Here is a 19,021-nt window from a genome sequence, read left to right as displayed (position 1 = left end):
GAGAGCGTTAAGTTCACTTCCTCACGCGCAGTACGCCAGAATCTATCAACGTACTGATTGCGAGGACCGGTGACTTTTCGGTCTCAAGTCTGGATCGTGAGTCGATCTGTCCTCTGACACAACAATTCTGGCATCTTTCGGGTCGATGCACCCGTCTTTTAAGCAGCGGGTCCGAGAGGCTGCCGGCCGTCGGTTGGCGCGGAGCTCTCGGCGAATCGTGAGAGAGGTGGAGGGGCGTTTTGGACGCCTCAGCATCTCCTTCTCTCTAGTCGGGCCGCGAGCAGGCGGCGACTTTTGAAACGCGCGGTAGCGTTCCAAAATTTCCGCCGTTCGTAGAAAGAAAAAATAAATGACATGAAAATATGAAGAAGAAACTTTGACAAATGAAGAACTTAAATTAGAATCAAGGAAAATGACAAAATAGCTTAAATTAGAATCGAATAAAATACAAAAGAAACTTAAACGATATGAGAAATTAAATTAAAATCAAAGAAAATGATATGAAAATACGAACTTGAAATAAAATACGACAGAAGAAATTAACTTAATGATCAGAGAAAAATGCTATAAAAATAAAATACGAACTTAAATTAAAAATTGAAGAGAATGACATAAGAATTAAGGTTACAAGAAAATAGATAAAATGTACAATAGAATTTATATTATAACGCGCGCGATTCTTATTTCTAACGGAGATTAATCTCCTTTGCTCGGCCTTTCCCTGGAATTTTAATAATAAAAATATAAAAAAATCGTACTTTTTTAATTTTACATTTGATCTTGGGAGGATTTACGTATTGTCAACGTAAGGTTGGCAGCCGCTGCCAGCTTTCCCAACGAGGACAGAGGAGTGAGAGAGAGAGAGAGAGAAGGCACTTAGTTTGATGTGTCACGGCCATGCTGGTCAGGCTAGCCATGGGACGGGGAATCCTTCCCGTGCAGCTGCCGACCAGATGGCCTTTACGGCTTCTCTCGCCCTTTCTCCCATTGAGTCTAAGACTCAAAAGGTTAGGCGAGGTCGTAAGGAGGCCATTAGAAAGCAATTAGGCTGGAAACTTGTCCCAGCTTGGGTTTACGTGAGTAAACACGAGCGGGGAATTATTCCAGAAAATTGCCTGCTAATGGCTCTCAACTTTATGGGACCGAAGTGGACTATATCAAATTCATTTGTTTCATTCAAAAAATGTAATTATTCCTTTTTTGCTTGCAAATTGATATATTAATTATAAATTTAATCTATTTCTCATTGAAAATTCATGTATTTCTTTAAAGTTAATAATTTTTGGTGAAACTTAATTTATTTTGTTGAAAATTCATCCTTATTTGTTTAAAGTATTTCTTTTTATTTAAATTTAAAAATCTGTTATTGCTGAAAAAAGGAATGTTTGTCAGTAGTTTTTCTTTTTAGTGAAAAATACAACTGCTTGGTACAAAATCTACTTCTTTATTAGATATTCATATTTTTACTTAAAAAATAAACGAATTCAATAGAAATTTAACTATTGGACTAAAAATTCAACTATTTATTAAAAAATTTCACTGTTCTCATTAAAGTTTATTTTGTTTGAACTATTTGCTTGTGAATTCCTCTCTTTCAGTTGAAATATTTAATTTAAAAATTAATTTTTTTACATTAAAATATAGTTAATCTATTTCTGAAAAGAAAGTTAATCTTGTATGTTAGAAATTCATCATTTTGTTTAAAGATTCAACTATTTTGTTAAAAATTCGTTTTTCTCTGTTACAAAATATATTTTTTTTACTGAAAATTTAAGTATTCCATTTTCTCGTCTTGTTTGTTTAAACTTTGTTTTTTTTTGCAAAACTTTAATTTTCCTGGCTAAACAATTGTCTTTTTAATTGAAAATTTTTGTTTTGTTAAAAATTATTTTTTTATTTGTTATTTTAGTTTCCCATGCTTAATTAAGACTTAATTCTTTATCTAGTATTATATATAATTTTGCTGTTGATATAACGTTAATGTTCTTGTTTTATTGTATAGGTTAAAAATTATACTGCTTGGTAAGACAGTATAGCTTAAAAACTTAAATTTTGTGCTGAAAATTATTCTTTCGTAGTAGAAACGCCATCTTTATTGGTCGAAAATAAACTTCGTTGCTGAGAATTTAACTTTATTCTTATAAATTTGTCGTCTTGAATTTAAATTCTTGATTGAATTTGAATCTTTTTTCAATAAAAATTCGACCATCTGACTGAAATTACACACTCGTACGGTGGAAATACTATTATTTCTTTAGAAATTCAACTATTTTGATAAAAATCTAGTTATTTTTGGCAAATTTAACTATTTTGTCCAAGTCTTTATTTTTGCTCCAGAATTCAACTATCTTGTTAAAAATGCATTCTTTTGTATTGAATCTATCGTATTGAATTACATAATATATACAGGTTAATTTTCAATTTTAAGAATTTATGAATGTAAAATCCGCTTTAAACTAATGGTTTTATATTTATTTGTTTAATTTGTTCAGGAGATCAACAATTGTTGTATTTTATAAAACATAAGTAAAAATCTATTTTTCTAAATATTTGTCCATCAATTCAGATGGTAAAGTAAATTATAAATTAAAAATACCAAAAACTATATATGTTTCCCAAAAACTTGTTATGAAAATTATAATTGTAAAGTTTTTATAGAAATTGTGAATAATAATTACTCTCACAAAGAAAGAACTCTTTCATTGATCACGATCCTCATAGCGACATGGTGTTGATTTGTAAACGAAAATAAATATTTAGAACAATCTCACAGTCATGTTAACAAAATAGGTGTATTTCGAAGGTATCATGTCATTAAGGCCTAATCAAACTTTGACGATTTTATAAAAGAAGCAAAAAGGGTTCAGAAAAATCTAAATTTTCAATTTTTCTAAATAAAATAAAATAGAACTTTTGATATAACTTAGCTACGAATTCAAGACCTAAAAGTTTGATAATTTTCTTTGTGCTTATCTTAATAAATAAATATCAGAAGTGCGTTTCAAATCCATAAAACACACACAACATTCAACTACTGGGTTAAAAACCAAATTTTTTGGTTCAAAAATCATATTTTGGGACTGAAAATTCATCTTTCTTTGATAAAATTCTTCTTATTTTGTATTAAAATTAAAAAATTCAGTTGAAAATTAAATAATTTATTTTAAAAATAAATAATTTAGTTTAAAATGCATGTATTTTGTTCAAAAATTATCTTTTTTGAAAGAACAATAATCTTATACGTCGAAAACTTATCTTTTTGGTTAAATATATGTATTTGGCTTAATTCAATTGCTTATCCGAAATTCAACAAGATTATTAAAAATGGAATCATTTTTCGAACATTTAACTACTTTGTTAAAGTCTTGCTCTTGTTCAAAAATTTTGGATTAAAACTTTATCCATCTTTATTAATTCCAATTTTATTCATTTTTTATACTAGAAAAGTCATCCTTCTGGTTTTTAATTTTGTCTTCGAAAAAAGTCGTTTTTTTTGCCTAAAATGTCTTTTCAGCTAAGAATGTTTGTATTTCAACAAAAATTACAATATTTGACGGCTTGTTCAGTTAATTTGTTTATGCTAATCAAAAAATATAATAATTAAACTATTTGCATTCTATGAGTACTATTGCGGCAAAATTCAAAGCTAGAGATTTTTTTCACGAAAAAAACCATTTCCTTCCACTACGCTTCACCTCTTCAAGTAGTAATGACCTTCATTGGTCAGACGTATCCTTAAAGATAATATGAGTCAGGCTTGGGTAAAGGAAATTTTTTCAAAAATCAAACTTTTAAAAAACATTTATGCTTTCAGCCCTTTTTTATTCCTATGAACTGGGGCTACAATTCTTTTTGTCAGGAGTGAAAAGTGACTTTATGAACAAATGATAAAAAATGATGAAACATCTGAATTTTTAAAGTTTATAAAAGTAAAAAAAATTTTGATATTTACAAAATCACCCCAATGTATATATATATATATATATATAATTAAAAATTTGTCATAAGGACAACCGCAGGACTTCGCCGGGAGCGGCTGCTAATCTGGAAAATTGCACCCGCTCCCAGCGAAATCGGGGTAAAATTTCAGCCACAATCACGTCTCAGGACTGTGAGACAGGTGGTTACAGTCTGTAAAAGAATCAATACGACGATACAGCAAAAGCCTTGTGCACCCTAAAAAAACGGAGCGACCCCAGGACAACCGACTTCTGCATTTTTCCCGCAAGTGTTTTAGCATATTCTTCAAAATACTTCGACCTCCTCTGGTTTTGGGTGGGTGTTCGACAGTAACAGGAGGGACTTGGAAGAGTCGAGATGGGTCAGAGAGAAACTGTTGATTTTCTCTGACCCACATTTCCCTCCGCTCTAGATGTGATGCCAGATGTGATGTAATGAATCACACATTGAATGCGGGACGCGTACTGTCTTGCCCAGCCTACCTTTGTGGCAAGTTGATGCATTCGTCTTTTGGTCTTATGATCAACCGTTGGTTTTGTTTTACGGTTCGCATCGGCCAAAGCTCTCGCTGCATTATACACACAATAATTGATAGCCCAGAAGTCAGATTCTCCGCCACACTCACATCGCAGCACTCTAGCAAGTCGTGATTCAGTTGCTCCGTTCACGCAAAGGTCGCGAGATCCCGCCGATCTATCGAATTGTATCCATTTTCATTGCCTCCCCCAGCTGTAGATTGGTCGGCATTGTTAGCCGACCCATTGTCGGGAGCCCTGCGCGTTCTATCGTTTTGAATCGCACTTACTACAACTATTTTTGGTGTTGTCTTTGTTGTTCCCACGAGAAGCTAGGGAAAGGGGTTCGTCCATCCTTGTAGAGCCCCTCATGCAAGGATAAGGCTGCTTACTCTGAGAGGTCGCCCGGTATCCCAGAGTCACCGTTCTAGACACCTCACCCAGGTGCTATTCAGCTGTCGGCACGGTCTTCACACCTCCGCTTGGAAGTTAATTCCTTCGGGACCACCCCTGGACAATTGGCCGCGACTGCCTATTTATTTTTGTAACCATATTCAGCAGAAACCCTTGGTACAGGGACTCTCTATTAGCAACCCGAGGACGCGTTCGGTGGCTTTGTCATAGGCCCTTCGGTTTGATTCTAGAGGAATCTAAACCGAACCGCATATCAAGTGTTATCAGGGCAACACATAACTCATTGAAGCTATTTATCTCTTCTTAGTCTTCGTCTAGTCTATGCTGCACTTCGTAAACAACCAAATGCCTATATTTTCTATTTTTCTTTTTTATATTTAATAAATGTTAAAAAATATTTCTATAAAATAATTAAAAGGCATCAGAGGATGAGTTATGTACCTGTAACTGTAATTAATCTTTTATAGTAGAATTCAAAACAATTTTGACTTTATTGGTATAATATTAAATTGAACTATTTTATTCCAAATTACATTCTTTTGTTAAAAACTTAATTTACACCTGATATTGATGAATCAAATTTATTATACATTTTTTAACTCACGATTTTTCAACCATATAATTACATTTTCATCCAAATCGTGTTTTAAATAGAAAATTCATCTTTTTAGTTGCAAAGACCACTATTTGTTTGAAAATTCATCTTTTATGTTATAAAATAAAAATCTTTAATTGGAAACTGATGTTTTTGATTGAAGATTTAACTATTTTGTTAAAAAATTATTTGAAATTTAACTGTACAATTTTTGTATGATAGTTTATATTTTTAATTTAAAATTAATTTTCTTTGTTAAAATTTAATCTTTTTTATTGTGGATTCAACTATTTTCTTGATTTCTTTGTATGCTAAAAATTAATTTTTGAGGGGAAATTTTAACTATATCATTGTCTGTTTTTTTATTATTCATAACATAGACATCTAAATTAGAATTTCTTCTTATATAGGAAAAAACGTCTTGCATAATCTACTATAGAAAGATGTTCATTGCTGAGAGATTATAAAAAATAAAGTGTAGAATATGCCGGATTTTGAAAGGATTGTATATAATTTTAAATCGTTTTTATAATATTGTTCTTTGATTAAAAATTAATTCAATTGAAAATTCAACTTCAATCTTCGTGATAGAAAATTCATCTTTTTGTTAAAAGTTGTACTACTTGGTGTCCAATTCATGCTCTGGTTAAAATTTGAAATAATCTGTAGAAAATCTCATTCATGAGAGTGTAATGTAATCGTCCAAATTGTCGATCTCTGGCTTTAACGAATCTTTACGTTTCGACGCGCACGGAATCCGAAAATCGTAAAATTTGGACGACGTTGAAGTTTGCCACAGATATGGATTTCAAAGTTGTGTAATTAATATAAAAAAAACTAAGAGTCACATCGAAAAAGTAAAAACACCTCTCAATTCGTTTTAGAAAAATCTCGATGTGCATTTTCTGTTTTTTTGTTTAAACAATTTCTTAAACAATTACGCTATTTGTTTTTTTTCTGCAATTGTTATAAACAAAGTATGCATCGGATCGAAAAACAAAGTGCACCAATGCATTCCTCTCGAAAAAATCTAGATGTGCATGTTTTTGTTTTTTTCGTAAACTTATTTTTTAAACAATTAGAGCATTTGTTGTTCAGCGCTGTGTTGCTCCGTGCCCGTAGATATGGATTTGAAAGTTATGTAATTAATATAAAAAAAACTAAAAGTCACATCGGAATAGTAAAAACACCTCTCAATTCGTTTTAGAAAAATCTCGATGTGCATTTTTTGTTTTTTTGTTTGAACAATTTTTTAAACAATTACGCTATTTGTTATTTTTCCGCAATTGTCATAAACAAAGTATGCATCGGATCGAAAAACAAAGCAGAAATATAACAAATAGTGTAATTGTTTAAAAAATTGTTTAAACAAAAAAACAAAAAATGCACATCGAGATTTTTACGAGACGAATTGAGAGATGTTTTTACTATTTTGATGTGACTCTTTTTTTTTATATTAATTACACAACTTTGAAATCCATATCTGTATGTATGCTTACCTGAATGTTATAGACACTCTAACTTTTGAACGATTTGTCCAATCAAGTCCACATTTGATATATTTGTGAAGGTCCCCAAAATGAAGGTTAAGCTCGTTAATTATACATTTCCAACCAAAAATTAAAAATTAAGAGCATTTTCAAAATTTTGACATTTTTTTTTAATCTTATAAATTTTTGTCATTTAAAATTTCCACTAGTTTGAGCGCGCCTAGGGCGCGCGACTGTTCAATCTCGTGATTAGTGCTCGATAATATATTTATCTCGCGCTTCGCGCTCGATAATATATTTACCTCGCTCTCCGCGCTCGGTCTTTGCATTACCCTCCACATTTTTGCAAAGACCACAATGCGAAATTTTCTACATTGTATTACAATTTCTTTTTGTTGTGTACCTTGGTTTGGCACCATACATACAGACATACAGACATACGTACAGACAGACACCGACAAAATTTTATGATTTTCGGATTTTGTGCCCGCCGAAACGTAAAGATCCGTTAAAAACCGGAGATCGAAAATTTGGACGATTACATTACACTAATGTTTTTAACGTATTTTTATCAAGTATCGGAGACATTGACAAAATTTTCTGAAACTTGAAAAAAATTGTCTAAAATGTTAAAGAAGCTCTCATTTTTTTAATTTTGGGATAATCGAAAAATTCGGCTAGAATAGTTTTGAAATATATTTGGTATCTGGTGAAAATTTTGGATAAAATTTTTGGATCTGTAAAAAAAATTATTTTTTATATTTTTTGAAATTTTTCGAATTTTTAAAAGTATATAACTTTTCTAATTTTCATCAAAATAAAAAATTTTGTTTAGATAATTTGCAAGTCTTTGACCCATCTCTAAGAAACTTTGACAAAAATTTATAAAGTTTTGAGCAAAAAAATTTGGAAATTGTGAAAATTTTCTCAATTTTTTAATTTTGGTTCGAAATATCTGATTAACAAACTTTGCCTTTATTTTGGGAAACTCAAGAAGTGTATCAAATGCGGACTCGATTGGACAAATCCTTCAAAAGTTAGCTTGGCCACAACATTCAGGTAACCATACATACAGACATACAGACATACAGACACCGATGAAATTTTATGGTTTTCGGATTCTGTGAGTGCCGAAACGTAAAGAGCCGTTAAAAACCAGAGATTGAAAATTTGGACGATTACATTACATTCTCAGGAATGAGAATGTAAAAATTGGAAATTTTGAAAATACTATGATTTTTTGAATTTTAGACAAATCGAAAAATTCGGGTAGAATAGTTTTGATATATAATTGGTATCTGGGGAAAATTTGGAATGAAATTTTTGGATCTATTAAAATGAAAATTTTGAAAATGCTATAATTTTTTTAATTTTGGGCTAATCGAAAAATTCGGGAAGAATAGTTTTGAAATATATTTGGTATCTAGTGAAAATTTTGAACGAAATTTTTGAATCTATAAAAAAATAATTTGTTCTATTTTTTGAAAATTTTCAAATCTTAGAAAAGTATATAACTTTTCCAATTTTCATGAAAATTAAAGTTTTATTTGAATAATTTGCAAGTCTTTGACCCATCTATGAAAAACTTTGACAAACATTTTTATAAGTTAAAAAAAAAAATTGAAAATTTTGAAAATGCTATAATTTTTTAATTTTCGGGCTAATCGAAAAATTTGGTCTTTTCCCCACCTCTAAGAAACTTTGACAACAATTTATAAAATTAAAAAAAAAATTTCAAAATTTGGAAAATTCTCTGAATTTTTAAATTTTGGTTTGAAATATCTGATTAACGAACTTATTCTTTATTTTGGACTGTATGTCTGTCTGTATGCCCGTCTTTCTGTATGTCTGTCTGTATGTCTGTCTGCATGCCTGTCTGTATGTCTGTACGTATGGTTACCTGAATCTTGTAGCCATGCTAACTTTCAAACGATTTGTCCAATCAAGTCCGCATTTTATACACAATGACAATGAATTTTAATACACAATTTTATACGCAATGACAATGAATTTTAATTCACAATTTTATACAACATAATAAAAATTAGAAAAGTTATATACTTTTGAAAATTTTGAAAATGTTCAGAAAAAATAGAAAAAAAATTTTCTAAAAAGATTAAGAAACTTCATTTAAATTCATCATTGCAAATTATGCTGATGACATTTTTAAATTTGGTTTAAGTTATTTTACGGATAATTCTTAGAATACAGGGTTTTTTTTTTTGAAAATTAATTTTTTAAGTTTTTGAGAATAAAACAGCCCAAAGTTCTGGTTCGGTTAATTTTGAATTTTTTAAAATCTTTTTGTAGTGGGTGTGCTAGCGGGCAGCATCCCCATGACACAACTCTGTTGGTTTCTTAAGAAAAAGAATACAAAAATCAGCATTCGTGAGTAAGAAGATCCCAAAAAAACCCAAAAATTTGATAAGCTTACTTTTACTTTAAGTTCATATTTTGTGTACAAAATTCTGGACCTGTTAATATTTTCAATTTTTTAAAGTTAATGCAGTGGAGGTGTTGACAGTTAGCACCGCCCTTAAAATGTCCGGTTTTTTGAAAAAAAGTTAGAGAGTCTGAGAATTGGGATGGGTGCCAAAGACGAACACAAAAAATTCTAGTTTCTAATTTGTTAAATTTTCTGTAGTCGAGCTGCTGGCAGCCAGTATTTCTACCCAAAAGTTGGTTTTTTGATAAAATTAAAAGAGCCCAAAAACTGGCATCAGTGTCCAAAAAAAGCGCAAAAAAGCTCAAAATGACGACATGAAAATAGGTGCCATTTTTAATGCAAGCGGCCCTTAATTACCCTAGAATTACGATTAAATAATTGCTTAAACAAAACTACTTAACAAATTCTCCATCTATTATAATGACAGATAGTTGCGGTTTTTCTGTAATTTTTAGTTTTTTGTCCAATTTTCACTTATTTTTGGATGTAATTTTAACTATTTGGTTGAAAATTAAGGTTTCTAGGTTAGGTTTTATTGATTTTTAAATAAAATCCAAATTGTTTTAAAATTGAAAACTATCCTACTTCTGTAGAAAATTAATCTTCTTTGTTTTAAAACTTTAAATTTTTTGATTGAAAATTCAACTAAGTAGTAGAAAATGCATTTTTTCTTAAAAATTCAACTATATGGTCAAAAAATAATTCAATTAGTCAAAATTTAATCTTTTTTGGTAGGAAATTATATTTCTGTTTGAAATTTTATCTACTTAATTAAAAATGTATTTATTTTGTTAAAAATTTGTTTCTGTGGTAGAAAATTCACTTTTCTCGGTCATTAAAACATCTGTTTGGTTGAAAAATAATCTATTTCATCTGAGGATTCAATTATTTTTCGGTGTTAAAACTGCATTTTTTCAGGTTACATAGTCAATTAAGTAGTAAACAAGTAACTTTTTCTTGAAAATCGAAGCTTTGAATGAAAATTTAACTATTCTATTTTGGATAAAAATTGATTTTTTTTGTTATAGATTACACTAATTTGTGTAAAATATTTATCTTGCTGTCACATCATCTTTTTTTTGTAAGAATATAATAGTTTGGTTAAATTTTATATATTCGGTTGGAAATGGATTTACATTGTTGCAAATTCATGTTTCCTTTGTTTAACTCAAGTATTTTTTATTTCAAGCAAAACTTCATGTTAAAAATTTCACTCGCTTCTTAAAAGTTAAACTACATTTTTCAAAGTTTATTTTATTTTGTTGCTCAAGATTCATCATTCTCCTTAAAAATTAATTTTTTTGAGGTAAATTTTTCTTTTTTTTTTTAAATTATTTTGCTATGTTAAAAATAAAATTATTTTCCTGAAAATTCATGTTTCTTTTATTAAATTCATTTTTTTTATTTGAAATATAAATATTTTGTTACTAAAACGTGAAATATTATGCTTTTTGTTACAAATTTAAATCCTTGGTTACAAATTGAACTGCTTTCTCAAGGCTTCATTTTTTTGTTGTTGAAGTTTTGTTATTTTATCAGAAAAATCTTCTATTCGGAAGGAAATTAAACTAGCTTTTTAAAAATGCCTTTTTGGATTGAAAAAGTATTTCCTAAGAACACAGAATTTACCCTTTTGGTTATGAATTCATTATTTGTGTTAAAAAGTCATGTTCTTACGTTAAAAATTCAACTGTTTTGTACAGAAAATTCGTCGTTTTTTCTTCAAGATTGAAAAATTGTGTGGAAATACATTTCTTAATCGATTAATGTTTAATAGCGGGTTAAACAAAATTATTTACCAACCTAGCTTTTTTTGCGTTTTGAGATATCGAGTTAATTTTCTTATACCAAAATATTTTACATAAAGTTTTTCAGAAATTTTAAATTTTTTGTCCACTTTTTTACTTTGTAGGGTAATGACTAATGCAAGTTGATTAAAATTGTTGCTTACACAGTATGTTATTGTTTATAACTAATTATATATAAATAATCATTCATACTGTCAATCAAATTTAATATTATTATATTGTTATATATTATTAATAATGAACAAATCATAAATAAACTTTAGAAAGAAACATGATTTAAACCATCTTTTTTTTATTTGCTAATATATTTGGATAAAGGGGGGCTGGTGTCAAAATATGTGAAAGTCCAATTTTTTCTTTTACGATTTGCAATAAGCCTCTCTTTTTATTTTGAAATAAAGAATTTACAATTCATTTCCAGAACTTGTTCTCCCAACTGCTCCTAATTATTCCCTTCTTCGTTTCTCTCGCTTGCGCAAGATAGATCTTTTGTTTCAATTATTTTTTTAGCATTGGGAAAAGAGGAATAACAGTTCACTTTAAAAAGTAAAATTTTATTTTAAAAATCCTTCTTTTTGGCTAATTATTATTGCTAACTTAAAATAATTATTCGCTCACCCTAAATGAAAAGTAGACATGACGTTTTAAATTGTAGAAAAAAACACAACATTTTAGTAATATTCAAATCAAATAATATTAAAAATAATAAAAAATTGTTTAAATAATTAATTTGTAAACTTCAATTAATTATCAAGCTATATTTAAATGAAAATTGAAAAAAATGCAAAATTGGTGAAAAAATTTCAATTTTCTTACATTATTTTTAGAGAATTTTACTATCAATAATAAGGTGTTGTTTAAACAATTACGTTTGTCAGAATGAATTGAATGTTTTTTCACTTTACTTGAAAATTGAACAAACAGTAGAACACTTTTGAAGAAACCACGACTTTTTATTTCTAATCTAAGAGAAAATGGCAAAAAACAGGAATAAATTATTGGAACAATTGATTTAAATATTTAATTGTCAGTATGAAATAGTGTGTTAAGTACTGGAAATAATTTGCTTTAAAAAAACACAACACAAATTACGTCGAAAACTTGGACCAGCCTCATGTCTGACTCATCATATTATATTCCAGGACGTGGCTGACCAAAGAAGGTCACTACCACTCGAGAAGGCGCTGCAAGGGAGATAGTGATAATGTATTTTTAATTTCTTTTCTTTGCTCTCTAATAATGAATAAATATTACTATTTTTGCCGGATACAATTAAAGTTTTCTTCCGTGTATTTCAGAAAAGCAAATTAGTTGAAACTGCGATTTTGTATGCTTTAGACTTGGGTATAATAATAGGAAGTTTCCAAGATTTCGAAAAACAATATTGATTTTCATTTTTCATTGGCAACGGAATTCATTTTTTTACTAACATTAAGGTTTTTTAAACATTCGTTGCTAAACATAATTTTTTCCAACCAGATGTTATCGTTCTCTAAAAAGTAGACGTGTGACAAAGAATTTCACAATTTTGTGCAGAGCAGAACTGACAATAATTAATGATTTATTAATGGAAAATCTTATTAATGAATTTTTATTACAAATATTTTTAACCAAACTAATTAATCTTCGAGAAAAAAGTTAATTCTAAAAAAAAGATATGATAGTTGATATTTCCACCGAAAAATTTTTTAACTTTCAATAAAAAATTGCTCATTTAAACCAAAAATACAGATTTTCAACAAAATCGTTCAATTTTAAACCAAGATCGCGTTTTATATGAAAATAAAAGATCATCCAAAATTTTGAGTTCTCAGGTCATACAGACGAATTTTTTATAGAAGTTATATTTATAAACAACAAACGTATTCTAGAAAAAAGGGAATAGCTAGATTTTTAGTAAAAACATTAATTTCTTACAAGAGAAACAAGCAATTTTTCAATCAATTTTTAAAATTTTGTAAACAAAGTGGTGAACAGCTAAGTAAAAAGATGTATTTTAAACAAACATTTAACCAAACAGTTTAATCCTGGACCCAGAATATAAATTTTCTACCCAAAAATGACCTAAAGAAAGAACATAGCAACAAAAAAAGGAATAGTTTAATTTTCAGTTAAAATAGAGTTCCACTCAAATAAAATAAATTTTCAATGAAATAGCTGAATCAAAGAAAAAAGAATTTTCCACCAAAAATATTAAATCTCTATCTGAAAGGAAATAAAAAATTCTTTTCAAATTTGTAATTAAAATCATTAATTTTTATAAAAAACTCTAATTTTCAAACTGAAAAATTTATTCTTAACCAAATACATTTTCAATTAAAGAAAATAAAAACAAAATAATAATTTTGATTTAAATAATTAAGTTATGAGAAGAATTATACTAAAAGATATTATTTTCATAAAATGTTTTATTATTCTTTTCTAAATTTTTAATTTAATTTAATTAACAATAAAATTAAAAAATATTTAAATTCAGTTATTTTCAATTTTGATTCTTCAAAATTAAATTATTTGAGAAAAGCATTCAAGATTGATTCATTTTTTAAATAAGTGAAGATTTTTTTACAGGAAATCTTTGAAATAGAACTACATGTTTTTAAAAATGTTGAAAATTACATAACTCCAAACAATAAATATTCCAAATTAATTCATTGTCATTTTTAATGCCTCAGAATGAAAGAATTTCAAATTGCGAATTTTTAGAATTAAATCATTTTCATTTTTGAATATTCTAATTTGATTTGTTGAAATTTTATATTTTTTCCTAGAAAATTAGTCTCCTTGGCTGAAATTTAACCATTTTAACAAATTTATAAATATTGGGCTAAATCAACTAGAATTTTTTTGATGCCACAAACTATTAGTTTATTTGAAAGATAATTTCTAAGTATTTAAAAATTTCATTTTGTTGAAATTAAATATCACACCATCTAAGAAATTAATGATTCCCATTTTTATATTTTTTACTTTCTACGGAGATTTGGAAAGAACACGTTAGTTTTATTATTAGTTTGTTTGGTTTAGAATTAAACTACTTTATTTAGAATTCCCGTTTTGGGTTGGCTAAAATTAATTTTTGTAGACGAAAGTAAGTTAAAAATCGTGATATGGCTTTGCTTTTTAGATAGAAAAGCCATTTTTAAATTATTATTAGCAATTGGAGAAGTTTGCGATTTGGACAATCCATAAAAAAAATATAATGTACCATGATTGATGTTAGGCTGCATTGTTGGAATGGCTGGTGGTCAAAAATATTGAATTTTGGTAGTTCGTTAAAGTGAAGATAATATCTTTGATTAAAATGTGTTTTTTAAAGATGTCAAGAGATTATTTTTACACTTTAAGAAAACAAAAATCATCAAAGACTGGGGACCTTCTTAGAAATCCTGAAACTTCTCCGACTTTTTTTTAAATCCCTTCAAATTCTTTGCAATCATTTCACATCTTTCGAAGTATTTCGAAACTGACTAAAATTAATTTTAATCACGTAAAATATTTAAAATATTCTTAAATTCCTTTAAATCTCTGGACAATTCTGAAGGTCTTGGAATGTTTGAAAATAACTTCTAAATAAAATGCTAAACATTCTTTCAAGTTACTAAAACTAATGGAAATATTTTTAAATCCTTTGAAAATAAACTTTAAAATCCCGCAAAGTCCCTAGGAATTTCTTTAAATCTGTCTAAATTTTTTTGACTTCCCTTCGACTTCTTTGAAATAATTTTAAATATTGTAAAATTGAATAAAATTAATTCAAATCTTTTAAATCCAAAATCCTTTAAATTTTCGTCGGCTCCTTAGAATGTTTTGATAATTTTTCAATAACTCGCTTGGCTTTCTTTAAAATCACTCAAACTGTCGTAAAATCTTATAAAATCTCTTGTAAATCATTAATTATTTTTTAATTATTTTTGGATTATTTTTACATCCTTTAAATAGACACTTTAAGATTCCGCCAAGTCGCTATTAATTCCTTAAAATTACTTGCGTGTTTAGAAATCCTTCGAGTCCCTCAATATTTTTATTAAACTACCTTCAACTTCTTTGAAATAATTTTAAAATGGTCAAAATTGTCTAAAATTAATTAAAATCTCTTAAAATCCTTCAATTCTTTTAGACTCCTAAAAATTTGTTGAAAATCCTTGAAGCTTAAATTTTTTTAAATCCCTTTAAGTCTGTTAAGATGTATTAAAATCGTTTGAAATAACTTTTTGAATAGCTTTAAAATCTATGAAACCACTAAAACTGTCTTAAAATCTTTGAAAATTTCTTGTAAATCTTGAAACGTTTTTGAATTATTTTTTAATCCTTTAAAATCAAATCTTAAAACCTGGTGAAGTCCCTATAGTAATTCATAAAAATTATTTGAATTTTCAGAAATTCTTTAAGATTTTTTTTTGTTTGAAAATCTTTAATTCCTCTGAATTTCTTTGAAATTTCTTTTGCTTCTTTAAAATCATTCAAAATTTTCGAAATTGAGTACAGTTCATTCAAATCCTTTGATTTTACTTAAATTCCTTAAAATATTTTTAAAAATATCCCTTGAAATCTCTTCAAATTCATAAAAATATTTGAAAATAATTTTTCAGTTACTCGCTTGACATTCTTTGAAATCACCTAAACTGCCTTAACACTTGATAAAATCTCTTTCAAATTCTTGAACCTGCTTGGATTCTTTAAAAAATCATTTAAATTCCTTCAAAATCGCTCAATTTTTCTGCTTTCTCTTACAATACTTTAAAATTTTTTTAAATCGTCTTTTTGATATAACTTTATTTGATATGAAACTACTTAAAATCACTTATTGTCGAAAAGCATTAGGACATAAGTCGCCGGGACTTGAGGTTATAACTTTAATTATGGCAAATTATAATTTTCCGTGATGGACTGCCCAACCGCACATTTTCCAAATTTCCAAAAATAATAAAATAAATGGCTTTTCTTTCTTAAAAGCAAAGCTATATCACAATTTTTTTACTTAATTTCGCCTAAATTAATTAATTTTCGTCAAACTCCTATCTAAACAATGCTTTGCATCCACTAAGTGGTATAGCCTTACAGATTTTGATGTAACCGACCGGGCGTGACGTAATATTAGAATACTAAAAATACTGATATCTAATTATACCAATATTGAGCTCTTTATAACGCAGTTAAAACATTTTTTCGAAATTTTGTAACTTTTCTATTCAAAAATAGAATAGGGTTATTCTATTATAACTAAATACATTTTAAACCCAACCAATATTTTTAATAGCTTTTTACTTAGTTATTTCAAGAAATCATCTTTTTTTTGGTAAAAGAAAATAAACCATTACTTGTAAGCATCTTCAAATGATCAGTGAAAATTGGGTTTTAAATTCATTTTTAAAATAAAAGTTTAAGTATTCCATTTTTAGCTAAGAATTGATCTTTTAATTTAAAAAATACAACTTTGTAATCGAAAATTTATATAATTTGTTAAAATTTGATATTTTTTTTATAGAAAATTAATCTTCTTGGTTGAAAATTCACCAATCATGTTAACTAGTAATTTATTTAAAACTTAATTACTACGTGTTTTGAAATTTTATTTTGTTGAAATAAAATATGACACAATCTAATGAATTTATGGTTTACATTTTTTCTATTTTATACTTCCTACGAAGATTTAGAAAGAACGCGGTAGTTATCTTATAAGTTTATGGTAAATAATTTTAAGACTTCCTATATAGACCGCAAGACCTTGTTTTGGTTTCAAATGTATAACAGGGTCTGTCAAAGTAACTTAAATTCCGACACATTTTGAAGATCTTCCTGGTGGGGCTTAGTGATCCTCAGCATATATACCAGTGATTTTATTAACAATTTATCAGACATCTTTACGAAATTCTACGATATTAAAAATGAAGATTGCTACTGGAAATTTTTTGTTCATCGCATTTTTCCTGCTTGATCTCGTTGGTAAGTGCAATAATAAAAAATATTAGGCTCTTGTGTAGGCAAGGCCTGGCGCCGGGCGTGTTCTCTTTTTTGTCCTGGCAGCATTTATGTGAATTTAACACAACACCATTGTACCTACTCTGTTGAAAATTCTTTTTCAGAAAATTAATTTTTTTGGCTCAAAATGTAACCATTTCACTTTTGCTGAAAAGTTGTAATTTAAAATTAAAAATTGATCATTTTGGGTTAAAAATTCACGTATTTTGTTACAAGGTAATGCTTTTTCAGTAGAAAATTAATTTTTTTTAAGATTCATCATTATTGGTTGATTGAGCTATTTTTTTGTTTAAATTTAAAATTTAAATTTTTGCTTAGAAATTAAACGGCATTTTTGAAAATGTAACCATTTTGTTGGATCTTGATTTCGTTTTAACTGCGAGCCTCGAAATAAATATTTTGCAGTTGAAAATTTCATTTTTATCTTAAAATACAACTTTAATGAAAATTAGCTTTTTTTAGTCAAAGGTTCTTTTTTAGAGTTTTTTATTGCAAATTTATCTTTTTCACTTAAGAATTACAACTTTACTTAAAAATGCAACCTACCCTTCTTTCTGCTGTAAAATTAAATAATTTTGTTGAAAATTCATACATATTTTTCAATTCTTCGTTTAATGGTAGAAAATTCAACTTATTGGTCCAAAATTCATCAATTTGGTTATTTTTTATTTACTTCTTTGTTAAAAATGATCTATTATTTGAAATTTCAACTATTGGATGTTTGTTTAAAATCTATCCTTTATATTTTAAAAGTTGCAAATTCAATTTTAGGGCAAGAATGAAACTGTTTTTTAGAAAATTTACATAGTTTGTTAACAAGTCGCACTTTTGGGTGGAAAATTATTTTTTTTCTGTTTAAGGTTCGACTCTCTGCATTAGAATTGAACTATTTTGTTAAAAAATCATCTTTCTCGATTAAAGGTTATATTTTTTATTAAAATTGCATTTTTTCCAATTTGAAAGTCCATTGTTTCATAAACCATTTGACGTTTTAGTTTTGAAAGCTCCATTTCTTATTAAAAATGAATCTTAAGTGATAGAAAAATCATTTTTCTTTTTAAAAACGAACTTCTTTTGATGAGCATTTGTTTTTGCTCAAAATTTTTTATCGCCTTGATAAGGGTGCTATAGGAGTGCTGAAACGTGGGCGATTATTTTTGACAAACATTTTTTTATTGTGATTTGATTATAATAAAATTAGGAAAGACGAAAGCAATAAAAAGAGAAGAAAGGGGATATCGTTGGTAGCCTTCTCATTTTTATTCTTTATTTTTTTCCAAAAAATGTTTTGTTTATTTTCTTTTTAGATACATTTTTATCTTTTTTAAATTGCATCAGGAATATTTCATGGTGGTTGCCTAAATCTGGTAGTTGGATCCCACACAACATTATAAATATTAGCTGAATCAACTTCAAATGCAAGTTTTTTCTCTTCACGATTAGGCACATAATACTGATAATTAATTGGATGTTTAAATAAAATGTAATAACAATTTTTTAAGCAAATTATCTTAGAATAGAGCTAGAAAGTGGCGTAGGGGTTTTTTGCCATGAAATTTCACATTTTGTCCAATTTTTATTCATTATGAGGCAATACATAATTTTTTTACAAAAATAATTGCTTAGGCTATTTATTAAAGCTTATAATAATCTTCTCTTTGGATAATGTGAGAGATTTGGGTTTTAAACATTTTTTAAACTGTTTATTCAGTTTGCACTTACAAGGAAACTATCCCAGGTGTCCCTCACCGATTTTGATGAAACTGCAATATGTTGTAGTACATCGAAAAATAAGAGACACGTATTTTTTTTTA

This window comes from Belonocnema kinseyi, chromosome 10, assembly GCF_010883055.1.
Source record: "Belonocnema kinseyi isolate 2016_QV_RU_SX_M_011 chromosome 10, B_treatae_v1, whole genome shotgun sequence".
Classification (NCBI taxonomy): Eukaryota; Metazoa; Arthropoda; class Insecta; order Hymenoptera; family Cynipidae; genus Belonocnema; species Belonocnema kinseyi.
This window is presented reverse-complemented; position numbering follows the sequence as displayed.